Raw genomic sequence first — 15,163 nt, forward strand, 5'->3', positions numbered from 1 at the left:
ATACCTTGGCAATGAGAAAAAACTTTGTCCAGCTCCATGATGTAGTGAAAAATATTCTTTATTCACTCAATAGAAATGAGGTTTAAAAGCCAGCATGAGTTACAAGGCATGCAATCGATCTACGCGTTTCGAGTGGCTAGGCACTCTTGGTCATGATACGCAGCTTTGTCCATGGGTAGATCTTATATACTCTATCCGGTCTACACATTTATTGCTTCAAGTGTCTCCGTGCACCCAGAGGCTTCCCTTCTCTATTTCACAAGAGGTGTTAAAGTAAGTGCTGGCATTATAAAAGACTTTCTTATTTGGCTATTTGACCATGGAAAATGAAGCTAGACAGAATAAAGCTGCCAAACTTTTTGCTGGGTTTACTGCTGAATCTGCACATGCTTCAACAAGCTCGAATGTGGAGCTAGAGGATTTGTTAGCACTTATGCTAAAGGAAAATCGGATATGGTGGAATGTGAGTTCGTTAAGAAATTATAAAGATAAAAACATTATTCCAAGAGGACTTAGAGTTAAAAAAGTCCCTAGTACAGTGAACTCAGATGGGTTTGTACAAGAATGGAATAATATATTATTGGACTGCTCCTTGAAATTGATTTCCTTAATCATAAGAAATGAAGAAATTCTCTTGCAAGATTTACAAAAACAAATTGATATCTTGAAATCAAATGCGCAAGAAAAATTATCGAAAGAAGCTTATGAGGAATTTTTGCATAACACTACTATCAAAATTAATAAAACTGAGGAAAAGATTATGGATACTAAAAAACGAAAACTGGAGCATGATTTATCTGATTATTCCAAAGAGCAGGTGTACGAATGGGGGAGATGGGAAAATGCTAACAAGTCTCCCAGGTCTATACTACGAAGACCTAAACGACACACCAGTGCTAATGAAACTCCCCGACAAGTGACTTTCAGTTCATCTGATGCTGAAACTTCGAATGGAGCTACATCAGACTCTGACATGGATGTGATGAGGCAGTCAAAAAACTCATATTACAAGAGAAACAGATCCAGAAAAAAAGGAGAAAGGGAAGGAAGCATAGGAACATCAAGAATAACGCAAAGATATCATCTGAGGAATCCACGTTAGGTGACTTTGATGTTATTAATTTTTCATCATTGAATCTAACTGCTGATCAACGTGAGTTACTTTCATTTGTGTAACAACCCTGCTGGCATCACTACATGGCCTCCCATCCCCCGCACACCAACTTACTTTCTGCTTCAAGCCATGCTGTGAATACTGTCTGTTGCCAGCCCTGTGCTCCATGTGCTATGCCTCGTGTTTTCCTGCTTGCTCTCCATGTTTCCTGACTGTGTGTATAGGGGGGCGGCACCTGAACTCTCTGGTTCTTATGCAGTCAGGGTGCACCTGGGTAATCTGTCCCTGACCAATCACCTGGAGCCCTTGACTATTTAGTTTCACCACTCCCACTGAAACATTGCCTGTGCAATGTCTAATCTCAGTTAGTATCTCGCTGCTGAGGAAGCCAGGCCCTGTTCTGTGTATCTCCTTCTCTGGAGGTTTACCCCTAGTCTTGCTTTGTACCTTGTCTGCCTGCCAGGAGGCTGATTATCCTGGTCCTGGTGTCTTTGTCCCTGTCTCTCTGTCTGAACTCAGTCTTACCTTTGTCTATCAGTCTCCCTTTCTCCTTGTCTGTGGCTCCCTTCCTTGCTGTGTCTTTCCTTGTGTCCTCCCTGTCTGTGCATCTGCACTCTAGCCGCTCTGTTTGCACTGCTCTTGCTGCCACTGCAGAACCTCTTGCTGCAGCTTCTCTCCACAGACCTTGTGGTTCTGCTTTGCTCCAGTCCTGCGGCCGCTGCAGAACCTCTTGATGCAGCGTCTCTCCACAGACCTTGTGGTTCAGCTTTGCTCCACTCCTGCTGCCGCTGCAGAACCTCTATCTGCAGCTTCTCTCTCCACTCCTGCCTTCACCTGCACCTCCTGTGTGAACAGGTCCAAACCTGTTCCTACTTATTTCACTCTTGCCTGCCTGCATCCATACCTGCTCCTCCTGTGTGAACAGAAACAAACCTGTTCCTTCATATTCCACTCTGGCCTGCCTGCATCCATACCTGCACCTCCTGTGTGAACAGGTCCAAACCTGTTCCTTCTTATTTCACTCTTGCCTGCCTGCATCCATACCTGCACCTCCTGTGTGAACAGGTCCAAACCTGTTCCTTCTTATTTCACTCTTGCCTGCCTGCATCCATACCTGCACCTCCTGTGTGAACAGGTCCAAACCTGTTCCTTCATATTCCACTCTTGCCTGCCTGCATCCATACCTGCACCTCTTGTGTGAACAGGTCCAGACCTGTTCCTTCATATTCCACGCCTGCCTGCATCCATACCTGCACCTGCTGTGTGAACTGGTCCCTACTTGCTCCTTCTCAAGCCGTGCCCGCCTGTCCTGTGTCTCAAGCCGTGCCCGCCTGTCCTGTGTCTCAAGCCGTGCCCGCCTGTCCTTTGTCTCAAGCCGTGCCCGTTTGCCCAGTGTCTCCAAGCCACGCCTGTTTGCCCTGTATCTGTCGTACCTTCTTGCCCGGTGTCTCAGTCTGCCTGTCAGTCACATCTGTCCAAGTGACTTGTCTCCAAGTGGGATCAGCTGCCACAGCCAGACACCACCCTGGAGTGGCACCCGACAGCTATCTGCCGCACAAACCTGACCTCACCATCAGAGGCTCCAGTGAAGACCAAGGTAGCTGTCGTAGTCACGCCCCTTCCAGGGTAGTCTGGTCTGTGGCACAGTGGGGCCACAACCCCCGGCTCACGCCACTCAGCCAAGGCTCGAGCGTGACAATTTGGACTTTCTTTTGTTCCTAGTTGTAATTTTAATCTTCCACAATATGTGATGTTAATAGATTTATTAGGAATATTACTTTGAAATTGCATTTTGAAGATAACCCTGATATTATTGTGGAAAATGATGTGAATTTTGAAGATACTTATAGTAATTGTTCCTTTCCAGAACAATTTGCAGGCTTTACAAAATGAAAGCGTGCCAAATGTTGATATTGCTGCTTCTTTAGCAAAAGGCATGAGTATTCCTGATCCAAACTATTATCCGGTTAAAGCAAGGAGACCTGTGATGGATAGGTTTCAAAATGCTGTTGAAAATGATCTTAGACTATTATCTGAAAAAACGCATGGTGTAAATTGCGCCTGCAGTAATTTGAGGCCGTCCCTGAAAAAAGCACTGTTAGAACTGAAGGCAAATGAAAATATTATAATAAAGAATTCAGATAAGGGTGGATCGATTGTCCTTATGAATAGGGATGATTATGTGAACTGGGTTGAAAATATGCTTAATGACCCCATGAATTACAAACGTATTTTAGAGAATCCTTCTCTTAATATCAAAGAGCGTACTTTTCAGATTATTGATGGAGGCTTTTGCATGGGTTTTATTACTATGAAAGAGAGGGATTATCTAAAGGTGTTAAATCCAGTTACACCAGCGCTTTATGCGTTACCAAAAACCCATAAAAAAGCTTTCCTCCACCCATTAGACCGATTTTATGAGGGATAGGATCTGTGAGTGAGAAACTAGGGGAATGGTTAGATCTGCTTCTACAACCCTTGGTTCAGAGGGTCCCTGGTTTTATTAGAGACAGTACAGAAGTATTAAACTCAATGGATGGTTTAATCTGGGATTCCAAATTCTCATGGATAACTACTGATGTTGTTTCTCTCTACACATCGATTCCACACACAGTAGCAATTAACGCATTAAAATTTCATCTACAAAAATATAGTAATTTCTCGTGTGACTTCCAAGATTTCATCTTGGATGTCACTTTTTTGTTGTTTTCCAACAATTATTTTATATTCAATGAGAATTACTATATACAAGTAAATGGCGTATCCATGGGAGCTAAATATTCCTCTTCTCTAGCAAGTCTCGTTATGAGTTGGTGGGAAGAAATGTATATCTACAATTTTGATAATCCTTACACTGATTGTATACAGTTTTACGGTAGATACATTGATGATATTGTCATTATCTGGAAATCAGATATAATAACAGTACAGAAGTTTGATGCGTATATCAATTGCAACTCTCCGAATCTAAGATTTCTAACACGACATGAAAAGACCACTATTGATTTTTTGGATTTAAATCTGACTGGCATACCTAACAAATCCGTTATTACTTGTACATATCGCAAGAGACAGCTGGGAACACAATTCTCCATGCAAAAAGTCATCACCCCAGGCACACAATTAAGGGTATTCCTGTGGGTGAAATGACGTGTGCTAAGGGAAGTTGTAGTTGTCCCTCTGATTATAAAAAAGAAGTTTCTGACATTAGACAACGTTTGGGTAGAAGAGGTTATAATCGATGGAGTCTAGACAGGGCTGAAAAGATTGTTTCAAAAAAATCTCGTTTTAAAGACCCGCATAAACTGTCCAAAAATTCTGCTAATCCTATAACAATGGTGTTACAATTTAGTAATCAGTTTTCCAATATTAAAAAAATAGTTGAGGATAACCTGGCAATTTTAAAAGAAGATCCAGATATTGAAAAAATAATAAAAAAAAGGACTAAGGATAGTTTCCAGAAAAGCACCATCCTTAAAAAATAGTTTATCACCAAGTTTTCTTTGTACTCGGCAAGAACATACAGGCAATTGGTTGAAAATGAGAGTTTTTTTTAAATGTGCTGCCAGTCAGTGCAAGATGTGTACCTATACCAAAAGGTGTGATAAATTTGGAGATTTTGATGACCGTAATCTATTTGACATCAAAGATTTTATAAACTGCAACACCAAAAATGTAGTTTATATCATGGAATGTGCTTCATGCCGACTAAAATATGTGGGTAGCACAAAACGTACGTTAAAAACTAGGATTAGAGAGCACTTTCTCGTTATAGAGAATGCTAATATGAATAGAAACATATCGCAGCTCTCCCGACATTTTATTGAGACTCATAGTAAAAAACTGGACTCATTAAAAGTATATGGGATTGAGAAAGTCCACAATCGGATTAGAGGTGGGGACTTAGAACCTGTGCTTAGGAATAGGGAGGCGTGGTGGATGTTCAAATTAAACACCAGTATGCCACGAGGCTTGAATAAAAAAAGACACCATGCTCTTTTATTAGACTATCAACCCTTTCCTCTTTGAAATATCTATTTTATTACATTTATAATGAATCCTCATGTTCTGATTAAATATATATTAAAATATGAGGGAATATGGTAGTTTTTTGCAAGGTTTTCATAGGGTATTTTTTGTGCATAGAACTGTATTTTCATGCCGTTTTTTGAATCTTCATGTTTAAAATATAAAAACTAAAATATTCGACATAATTTTGTGTTGATCAGTTACTTAGGAAATATTTCATTTATTTGGGAAAGTCTATGATAATAATTTCTCTATGTATGCATTAGAACGTTTTTTTTTTTGTTTGTTTTTTTAGTGCACGAAGGGGAAATATAATAACCGAATGCTCCCCCCCCCCCCTTTTTTTTTTGGGTTGCAGATATAAACTAAAAATTAAATATAACGAAAAAATTTTTATTTTTTTTTCTTTTTTTTGTGCAAATTGAAGTTTTTCATCTTTTTGTCTTGAGAAAGTTTATGATAACGACTTCTCAGTAAATGTATCAGAACGGATTTTTATGATTGGTGTATGATGGGGAACAAAATTAAATGTTTTCTTTGGCTGTGTATATAAACAAAAAAATCATATACACTGAAAAAAATTCTTTAGAAAAGTGCAAATTGGAGTTTTCTATCTCCTCTTTAAATGAATATATTATGGCTGTGTGCACATTTGGTGCGCTAATTGAAATAGTCCCTGAAAAGAGCTTTCTAATCTTGATCCTCTTTTTTTTTTTTTTTTTTTTTTTTTTTTTTTCTTCTTTGTATACATGTGTATACTAAAAAAATGGTTTGTTGTGCTAAAATTAACATTGCACAAAAAAGAAATAAAAATTTGACATGTAATTGAAAACTGCATGCATCTTGAAAAAATTGTATCTACCGTATGTGAATTTTACTGTTGTGAATGGTTGCAACATTGAGATCTGTTATGTTTCTCTTCTATTTCAGAGGTTTGCTTCATTTTTTCATGGATAATAACAAGAGAATAATGAATAAAAATTAAGTAATAAAAAAAGATACAATATTATCGCCTTCAGTAGTATTTTATCTTAATGAATCAAATTGTTATATTTAATTGTGATTGTTAGTTTTCTCTCTTTGTTTTATATTTGTTTTAATTAATTATTTAACCAGTGTGTAGACCGGATAGAGTATATAAGATCTACCCATGGACAAAGCTGCGTACCATGATTAAGAATGCCTAGCCACTCGAAACGCGTAGATCGATCGCATGCCTTGTAACTCATGCTGGCTTTTAAACCTCATTTCTACTGAGTGAATAAAGAATATTTTTCACTACATCGTGGAGCTGGACAAAGTTTTTTCTCATTTCCTTGGATCGTGCGCTTTGACACAGGGGTCTCATGCTCCGATGTTGGAATGCTATGTCTGGTGAGCTGGATTTGTATCCTGAATTATCACAATATACCTTACAGGAGCTCACTTGCCCTGCTGCTAGTGTGCTATCTGAAAAGAGTCTTCAGTGCTGCTGGATCAATCCTGACAGAAAAAAGGACCCGTATGTCGACCCAAAATGTTGATGATCTAACCTTCATTAAAATGAACCATGCATGGGTTTCAAAGGATTTTGTCCCACCTTCCCCTGATGACACATAGGTTGCGAGAAATTTGGCTCGCTTTTGTCCTCCTCTTCCTCAGACTTGTCCAATTCCTCCATTTGCAGCTGCTGAATGTACAGCCTACACATCAACATATGTAATTTTTTTTTAAACCTCAAGTGAAAAAAGGTCCAGCTCCAGGGATAAAATTCCCCCCCACCGTCAGAGACACTGTATTGTACTATGAGGGGCCCTGTGCCAGTGCCGTCGGCAAAGAGTGGGCCCACCCACCTGTTCAGAGCAACGGCACTTGCCCGGGTGCGTCAGGTTGTGACTCCAGCCCTTGGGGGGGGGGGGGGGACAGCCCAGTTAGGGAGGTTTAAAAAATGTGCAAAGAGGAATAATATTCAGCTCACCTCTCGTAGTTCATCCTGCACTCCAATGCATCCGAGCACGGACACGTCTCTGCCAGAGACGACTTTGAATACTTCAAGTGAAAAAAGGTCCAGCTCCAGGGATAAAATTCAATACTTTTATTAATAAACTTTAAAAGATATACATGGCTGCTCTGATCATATAATCGGTATATCCCTTGAAAGGGATTACTGCATAGGGATATTTCAGAGGGGCTCTGTACGCGTTTCGAGCTTGAACTGCTCTTAGACTTAGAGTAACCTCTAGAGGTTGATTGAACAGCATTTTAAACTAATACACAGATGATCAGAATCAATTAATTAAAAATGCAAATTACTACCACCAGCTATGTGACAGAAAGAAAGATTTAACGTGTGAAAAAATATATACATAATATTACAATAAAAACACATACTAATAACAAAAAAGAAAAACTTTTAGAATAAATCAAGAAAAAAAACAATTATAATAGAATTAAGAGAACAAATTCAATAGTGAAGCATGAACTCTCTTCTTAAATTCAAGCCTCAAGGTACGCGTGTTTCAAGCAAATATATCCATAATGCTTCCTTATTTCGTAGCGATTTCTCTCTATCACCACCACGTATTATCTTTTTAATACATTCCACTGCATAAATTTTCATGTGGGATAGATCCCTATTGTGAGCAGAAATAAAATGTTTTGATAAGTTAGAAATATTTCTATCTGTAGACTGCACAATATCATACAGGTGTTCCCGTATTCTGTCCTTCAATCTTCGGATAGTGGAACCCACATACTTCAGATTACATTTAGTACATTCAGCAACGTAAATAACATAATTTGAATTGCAGATTAACAATTCCTTAATTTTATATTTCTTATTATTGGCTGAATCGAAAAAAAATAAAGTTTTGGATGAGAAACAGCATGTTTGACAGTGTTTTGCCGCATCTATAATAACCCACCATGGATAACCAATTTTTATTGTTGTAAGAATTATTATTTGAACAATATAAACTTGGTGATAAAGTGTTACCCAAGGTTTGAGCTCTTCTAGAGACAATTCTCACACCATCTTTTAGCAATTCATCCATAGTATTGTCATTACGAAGTAAATATAAATTTTTGTTAATTATGTTGCGGATTTCTTTGAAATAGGGACTATAAGTTAAAACCAGAGTCGGGCGATCCTTATTTGGTTGTACATGTTTATTGGACTTAATAAGACCGGCTCTGGTTTTATTTTCAATAATTTTAGCAGCTCTATCAGTAGTCCAATTTGGATAACCGCGCTTAGTTAAACGATTTTTTTATAGAAGAAAATTCTTTCTTAAGATTTATTTCATCACTGCAATTCCTCTTAGCCTGGATTAATTCACACACTGGAATGGCCTTAATAGTGTGTGCTGGATGAAAGCTACGGGCGTGCAAAATTGTATTACCTGCAGTCTCTTTGCGGTGTGTACGAGTAGAGATGCACTGATGCGGTTTTCTAATTAAACAAAAATCCAGAAAACAAATATCATTAGAATTAAAAGAATACGTGAATTTAAGATTAAATTGATTTAAGTTGATGTATTCTATAAAGGAAGGAATGATGGCAGCATTTCCTTTCCATATAATTAACAAATCATCAATATATCTTAAATACCATTCAATATGGTCTAAGAACGGATTATTCACATTGAAGACAAAAAGCCATTATTTTGTAGGAAAAATCTTTTGTCAAAAAGAAAATAGTTATGAGACAATAAGAATTGTAAAACCACAATAATATACAGTAGTTTTGTAAATCACTACAATACTTTAGAGACTGTATTTGTGCAAATGAAAACGTACTACTGAAATAGCAATGTTATGTGGGATGCTAGTATACAAAGAAATGACATCGCACGTGATCCAAGCAAATTCTGGATCCCAAGTTACATCTTGAAATATGTCTAAAACATCTTTGGTATCTTTCAAATATCCTGGTATGCGAGCCCCGGGGTTCTACTATCCGAAGATTGAAGGATAGAATACGGGAACACCTGTATGATATTGTGCAGTCTACAGATAGAAATATTTCTAACTTATCAAAACATTTTATTTCTGTTCGCAATAGGGATTTATCCCACATGAAAATTTACGCAGTGGAACGTATTAAAAAGAAAATACGTGGTGGTGATAGAGAGAAATCGCTATCAAATAAGGAAGCATTATGGATATATTTGCTTGAAACACGTGTACCTTCAGGCTTGAATTTAAGAAGAGAGTTCATGCTTCACTGTTGAATTTGCTCTCTTAATTTTATTATAATTGTTTTTTTTTCTTGATTTATTCTAAAAGTTTTTCTTTTTTGTTATTAATGTGTTTTTTTTTTTGTAATATTTTGTATATATTTTTTCACACGTTAAATCTTTCTTTCTGTCTCATAGCTGGTGGTAGTAATTTGCATTTTTAATTAATTGATTCTGATCATCTGAGTATTAGTTTAAAATGCTGTTCAATCAACCTCTTGAGGTTACACTGAGTCTAAGAGCAGTTGATCCTCAAAACGCGTACAGAGCCCCTCTGAGATATCCCTATGCAGTAATCCCTTTCAAGGGATATACCGATTATATGATCACAGCAGCCATGTATATCTTTTAAAGTTTATTAATAAAAGTATAGAATTTTATTCCTGGAGCTGGACCTTTTTTCACTTGAAGTATTCAAAGTCGTCTGTCAGAGACGTGTCCGTGCTCGGATGCATTGGAGTTCAGGATGAACTACGAGAGGTGAGCTGAATATTTTTTCTTCTTTGCACATTTTTTAAACCTCCCTAACTGGGCTGTCCCCCCCCAAGGGCTGGAGTCACAACCTGGCGCACCTGGGTGTAACGTCCGTCTGCGGTTCTGGGCTGCAGCCAGGCAACACCCCGAGAAACACTGATACCCTTTACCCCTATACAGGGATCTGGATTTACAACAGAGCCCAGGAGGTAGCTGTCTGAATATGAGCAGCGGCCAGAGCAGGACTGTCGTCAGAGTGAAGTACAAAAACGGCAGGCAATAGCAGAGTCAAATTCAGGCCAAGGTCAGAGTCAAAAACCAGGAGGGCGGCAGAGGTACAGAATCGTTAGGAAGTAGCAGAGTCAGAATATCCAGGTCAAGGTTACAAACCAGGAGAGTAGCAGAAGTACAGAATCGTCAGGCAAAAGAGGGGTCAGAAATCCAGGCTGAGGTCAGAGTCAAACAGAAATCAATCACTAAGTAACACACAGGGGAACCAAGAATATATCCGGCGGCTTGCAAGACCAGTCCCAAGGTATTTGAGGGATCAGGTCCTCCCTCACAGGTTCCTGGACTGGTGATGTCATTAGGGCCGCCCCCAGGACCAGACCAGATGGTGTTGCAGTAACCCCCTGATGACTGACAGAGGGGTGGAGCCTGCGCCCACCAGATGCCTGCGCAGGAGCCACTTCTCTGTCACCACCATAACTCACGGGCGGACCACGGCGCCTCCCAGTGGCCGAGGCAGGAACAGCCGTCCCCGAGTCTGACAGTGAAGTGGCGGTCTGGCGCCTCCTAGTGGCCGTGACCGGAACAGCAGGCCTCGAATCCAACAGTGACGTGACAGACCGGCGCCTCCTAGTGGCTAAAGCTGGGACCATAGGCCCTGAGTCTGACGGCGACGTAATAGAACCACGGCGCCTCCCAGTGGCCGAGGCAGAAACAGCCGTCCCCGAGTCTGACGGCGAAGTGGCGGCCCGGCGCCTCCTAGTGGCTGCGACAGGAACAGCAGGCCCCAAATCTGACGGAGACGTGACACTGGGCAAGTGCCGTTGCTCTGAACAGGTGGGTGGGCCCACTCTTTGCCGACAGCACTGGCACAGGGCCCCTCATAGTACAATACAGTGTCTCTGACGGTGGGGGGGCCCACTCGCCGTGAGACACACCAGCGTACTATGAGGGGCCCTGTGCCAGTACCGTCGCCCACGAGTGGGCCCCCCACTTGCTCATGGCCACAGCACTTGCAAGTTGCAATACTTACCTCTCCCTGCTCCACCGCTGTGTAGTCTGAGCAGTTAAATCCTTCACAGGGACGGCCACTACAAATTTGGTGAACTGATCGATGATTTTTAAGATGTAGCTATGGCCTGTCCTGCTGGCCTCTACCTTCAGATGATCAATGGCTACCATTTGTAATGGATGTCAACTCACAATCGGATGCAGTGGTGCTTTATGATCAGCTTTCACTGTTTTCCTAGTCACAGACGTGTGACATTCCTGCCACCATTTTTCAATGTCCACTCTCATGTCAATCCAATAGAATCACCTACGGCCTGTGGCTTCAGTCTTTTGCACTCCAAAGTGACCAGACACATCATGATAGGCAGTGAGGACCATGTCTACATCTCTCCCTGTGATCACAATTTGATGGAGACGAGTAACGGTGATGGGATCCACGCTACTGCGATACAGCAATCCTTTCTTCACAAATAACCGTTTTCGCTGTCTCCACAGACAAAGTAAATGAGGGTCAGCATCGCCTCTGCGAAATCTACCGGGAGGTTTTCCCGTGATTAGTAATTCCCAAATTTCTGCAAACACTCGACTTTCCGTCTGTACTTGTATCCATCTAGTTTCCAGTAGCGGAGAGTCTAGACTGGCTTACTGAGAGTGAAATATATACAAAGATTTAAAAGTACCCAACAATGTATTCTTGTGTACACTTCGAATACACTTCCCTTTTTCTACTTTTTATATTCTGGTGTAATCCATACTGAGCCTGTGAATGTCTGTGTCTGACTCCAGAAATATAGACAGAAATTTACAATTACCCCTAGACTGGATAAACCTGGTATCTGCTGATACAGTACCTTTGTTCTAAATTTTTTATTACGGTATAATCCATACTGAGTGAGCGTGTGTGGTTTCCTCCTTCTATATACACGGAGATAAAAATTTTACCCTATACTATATGCAGCTTCTATCTTGTTATATAGTACCTTTGTTCGACATTTAGTATTACGGTCAAATCCATACTGAGTGAGCGTCTGAGGGTGACTACGGGAATATCTATATGAAGATTTAAATTGTACCCTATAATATATATACTTGCTATCTTGTTATCTAGTACTTTTTTTTCAACATTTTGTGTTCTGGTCAAATCCAGACTGATTGAGCGTCTGAGGGTGACTTTGGAAGTATATACCAAGATTTCAAATTTGCCCAACACTGTATACAGCTCTACACTTCTGATACAGTACCCTTTTTTGCTATTTAGATTCTGGTGTAAACCATTATGAGCCTGTGAATGTCTGTCTGTTACTCCGGAAATATATTTGGAGATTTAAGATTACATCAACACTGTATACAGCTGTACGCTTGTGATACATTACCCATTTACTGCTTTTTATATTCTTGTCTAATCCATACTAGGCCTGAGAGCATTTGTGTCTGCCTCCTGAAATATATACGGAGATTCAGAATGTTTAAACTATACTATATATACCTTGTATCTAGTGATACTGTACCCTTTTTCAACTTTTTATATTATTGTGTAATCCATACTGAGCCTGTGAGAATCTGTGTTATGAATGGGTCACCGAGGAGGAAAGCGAGACCAAGCTAAGCCACAGAAAACCAGAGAGGTTGGTAACTAAGCGGATTGCAAACCCCTGATCCTATCCACACAACTAGCAGTAGCCGTGGAGTGTACCTACAATGATTCTAGATGCCTCGACACAGCTGGAGAACTAAATAAGCCTAAAGCAAGAAAGGGGGAATCTAAACTGCCCCAGAGCCTCTGTTAATTAGATCAGCTCCATTACCTCCTGTAACCACCAGAGGGAGCCCGGAAAGTGAACTCGCGACCCCTCTGTCAATACAACCATCTCCACTACCTTCATCAGCAACCAGAGGTAGGCCAGAAAGTGAATTCACAACACGTCTGTGTATGACTCATGAAATATATATGGAGATTTACAATTATCCCTAGACTGTATAGAGCTGTACGCTTCTGATACAGTACCATATATCTGCTGGTATTTTGGTTACATTTTCACAAAAATTAGTAAGCATTGTGGAAGAGGCCACGGACGTGGGCATGGGGGGCCAGCTGGTACTGATGGTGGTGGTGGTGCACAATAGCAGCAAAGGCAGGAGGTGTTGAGCCTGCGTCATGGTCTGGCTCCAGAAGGCCTGTAAGGCTCCCTTTTCTGGGAGTAGGTAAACTGCTTTTAAAGTCGGAGCATCAGGAACTGATTTTGCCTTACATTGCTGAAACAGCCTCCAGCGCTATCGCCTCCTCTTCTGAAGTTTCAAAAAATGCAAGCTCTGAGTCATCAGTGCAGGCTTCTGGTCAGGAGCAACCCCTTTCCTTGGGTCCTTCACCCACACCAAAAGTGAAGGATGTGGCAGCCCACACTTCAGATTACTCTATGGAGCTCTTTTCACACACCATGCCTAGGTTCATTCTAAATGGGGCACATTATATATTGAGCATTATTTGGCCCCATAAGACACTGCAGCATCATCCATGAGGCCCATCATATACTGGAGCATTCCAAATGCGGGACATCAGACACTGGAGCAGCATTTACGGGTCCCATTATACACTGGAACATTAGAAATGGGGCTCATTATATATGGAGCATTATTTGGGCCCATAAGACACAGGAGTATCATCCATGGGGCCCATCATATACTGGAGTATTCTAAATGGGGCAGATCAGACACTGGAGCAGCATCTATGGGGCCCATTATACAGTGGAGCATTAGAAATGGGGCCCATTATATATGGAGCATTATTTGGGCCCATAACACACTGGAGCATCATCCATGGAGACCATCATATACTGTAGCATTATGTGGAGCTCATCATAAACTGTATGGAACATTATATGGGACCAATTATTCTGTATGGAGAAATATATGAGGCTCATTATGTGGTGGCCATAATACTGTATGGAGTAATATACTGTCCGTTTTTTGAGCTATTGTAGAATTTAAAATAGATCAGTCATGTCATGTAAGAAGTGAAGTATTATTCATTGTACTATACCTGTATTTCTGTGCCGTATCAATGCATCATGAATTGAGGTATGTGTTAAAGGGGCCCACTGACACTCTTTGGCCCGGGGCACACGAAAACCTGGAACCAGCCCTACCCCCCCACATCTTTAGCCAAATAACCAACAGTTTCAATGCGTAACTATTATTATAAAGTAAATTAAGGTTGACAAACCTAAGTAATAAGAATTGATGTTGTTGGCATTGAAATGGGCACTGTAGGTGTGTTTACTGTCCTCCACTCACTGCCGACTTTTCTTCCCCATTGACTTGCATTGGGTTTCGTGTTTCAGTCGGACCTCTGACTTTTCCCTAAAATCGGCCGATTTCGTTCGACTCGACTTTTGAGAAAAGTCGGGTTTCATGAAACCTGACTCAACCCTAAAAAAGGCAAAGTCTCTCATCTCCAATCAGCACTAGTGCCCACCCACTGGGCAAATCCTTTCCTTAACAATTTACTATCATTCATGCTAAACCTACGTATCTTTATTCTGTATCCTACGCTGTCCTAAGCTCATCCTTATGCTATACTCACATGATGCATTAACACCTTATACACTGTACATCACCATAATACATTACATTACACTAGCGACATGTTACTTTTACATATAAAACCACATAAGAGCATTCACATAACACATTTGTCGTCTACAATGGCAGGAAAAGGGTAAGATAGTCCACATCCCTACATGAACCTGGTTTTACAGCCAGAATTGGAGCAACATAAAGTGAATCTGTTAGCAGAATATTGCCACCTAATCTAAGAACAGCATTATTTAGGGACAGAGAGCCTAATTCCAGCAGTGTCTCTCACTAGAGGACTAGTAAACTAACTAAGATGTAGTCCGCCATATTCATGAGTTCTATATAACCCCACTCCCATAGCTGATTGGCAGCTTTCTGCCCGTGTGCAGTAAATGTTAGGGGTTAACGAGACCGCCCTGTATAGATGTATATATTAATGTATGGTTTTATAAATGTATATTGTTATGCTTTATGGTAGGGAAAGTGTAGTACCCTATTTAGTCCTCTAGATGGGGTA

General features: G+C 40.5%; 1 long non-coding RNA gene across 1 annotated transcript in view; it reads left to right on the top strand.

Annotated features, from left to right (window-relative positions):
* LOC141087964 (uncharacterized) overlaps positions 1–6,155 on the top strand; it is a 119,748-nt gene extending 113,593 nt beyond the window's left edge. The window contains exon 4 of the long non-coding RNA XR_012231786.1: positions 6,074–6,155. This is a non-coding gene — a long non-coding RNA (uncharacterized lncRNA). The remainder of the gene's footprint in view (positions 1–6,073) is intronic.
* Positions 6,156–15,163: the final 9,008 nt, after the last annotated feature.

This window comes from Dendrobates tinctorius, unplaced genomic scaffold (assembly GCF_039654945.1).
Source record: "Dendrobates tinctorius isolate UK_male_01 unplaced genomic scaffold, ASM3965494v1 ptg000036l, whole genome shotgun sequence".
NCBI classification, from domain to species: domain Eukaryota; kingdom Metazoa; phylum Chordata; class Amphibia; order Anura; family Dendrobatidae; genus Dendrobates; species Dendrobates tinctorius.